The 2,202-nt window shown below is 23.2% G+C and overlaps 1 protein-coding gene across 1 annotated transcript in view; it reads left to right on the forward strand.

Annotated features, from left to right (window-relative positions):
- Positions 1–2,202, forward strand: part of LOC111677064 (choline-phosphate cytidylyltransferase A) — an 18,189-nt gene that overhangs the window by 12,240 nt on the left and 3,747 nt on the right. The window lies entirely within an intron of this gene.

Consider the following 2,202-nt stretch of genomic DNA (forward strand, 5'->3'; position numbering starts at 1 on the left):
CTATCTATCTATCTATCTATCTATCTATCTATCTATCTATCTATCTATCTATCTATCTATCTATCTATCTATCTATCTATCTATCTATATATCTATCTAACTGTTTACGATTTATTCAGATGTATTCAGGAATATAACTAACACTTGCTCGTTGTTTTCTGGACAGCACTAAATTGTTTCCAACTTTGACTACAATCCTAATATGACTTCATTTCCCCTTTTCAGAAACTTCAAATTGCAAATTTAAATGTTATTAGATGAATATGTATACAATTTAATTTGTTTTATCACAACCAATCAATTAAATATTTGTTTTGATTAAAATTAATGAACACTATATATAAATCTGTTTTGTGTTTTTGCTACAGTTCAAATTCTTAAGTTAAATAAATAAAATAAAACTATTGTACATAATATAAACAGAAATGTAAACAAATGATGCAAATATATATGTATATATGTACATATATAAAAAAACACATTTACATACATACATATGTATATGAAAACAGATTGTAAACAAAACTTAAGAAACCTTTCGTTTCAAATAAAATTGTCTGGTACTACTCTGAGATGATGATGGCGTGATAATGTACTAAATACATGATGATGATGTTTGTTTATACATATGTATGTATGTACCAATACATTTATAAACACAATTATAAATTTGACTGCTAGCTTTCAACGACGACATTTTTCTGTAGTTTGCTCGACTGATTGTTTATTTTTATAACAGTTACATTTATTTAAATTCTCTATACATTCTATATACATATGTATGTATACAGTAATAAAAATAACTAATTTTATTAATTCGCCATTCAAGAAGAATCGTATGTTTGTTTACATTATTGTTGTAGTACAGAAAATTTACTCGAGTACAATGACAAGCTTGAAAGAAAGTAATTTGTTGAGGTCACGTGAAATAAATTGTATTATCTATTGTATATATTATATAGTAAAATATATTAAATGGACATTAAACCTGCCCCCTATTCCTTACGTTATAGCTTTGCTTAATTTCATATTATTTAGGAAATTGCGTATAACAATTTTTTGCGTTTAAATGTGATCACTTTATTTATACAAGCTAGGCTGAGGATACTATAAATCATAATTTAATTAATGATTAGGTTTGTTTTCTTAAAGAAAATCCCAAAAAAATAAATTTTATTTTTATTCCATGATATAATTTTATTATTTAAAATTTATTTAAAATGAAAATCTCCAAAAAAAATGCGCATATTACTGATTTATTACACATAAATATGTACAATGTATATAGTACTTCTATATAAAATATATTAATTTAATGATAATTCGTACATACATAATATGTATGTATGTTTGTATATTTCTTTGTATTTTTTGACTTTGAGATGTTTGTTATGGTCTAATATTTTTTGCATAAATTTGTTTGTTCTTTTTTTTTAATATCAATAGAATTGTGTTTTTTATTTGCAAAAATCTACGCATCATTTCTAGTTGTTTACAACAACAAAATGAGTTCATGAGTTATACGTATTATCACCACTATATATAAATGTTTTTCCCGGTAAGAAAAAATATAAAAAAAGAGAAAAAAAAAACATGATGCAATAATGACGACGTGTCTTTTTATTTTGCTTGTTTTCATAATGTTTTTTTAGAGGAGATCCCCATTGAATAATAACATATTACATATGTACATACATACACATAAATGTACACATTTTTTTTATTGTGGTCTACATGTGTTTATATTTAGCAATTTTATTTGCAATTTTCAGGTCCAATGAAGCATTTAAGTTCACATTATGAAATAGTTTAGTTTTAACTTGTATAATTATTATATTTATAAACATTTAACAATACATGATGAATAATTAAGGTTAAAGGTTTTTTCGTAATAACTCTTAAGTTTATAAAAATGTTTTGTTAATTAATTGTACAAAATATAAAATAATCGTATGTTGGTTAAACTTTTAATCTTAATAGGTTAAAGTGTTTTCTTGGGAATAACTAAATAGTTGAATTTTATAGATTAAATTCATAGTATCAAAGAATTTAACAATGTTTTTTTTAAAAATTTATTTGTTTTTCTTTGACCTCTATTTCAATCTATCTATCTATCTATCTATCTATCTATCTATCTATCTATCTATCTATCTATCTATCTATCTATCTATCTATCTATCTATCTATCTATCTATCTATCTA

The sequence above is a fragment of the Lucilia cuprina genome, chromosome 5, assembly GCF_022045245.1.
Source record: "Lucilia cuprina isolate Lc7/37 chromosome 5, ASM2204524v1, whole genome shotgun sequence".
Taxonomy (NCBI): domain Eukaryota; kingdom Metazoa; phylum Arthropoda; class Insecta; order Diptera; family Calliphoridae; genus Lucilia; species Lucilia cuprina.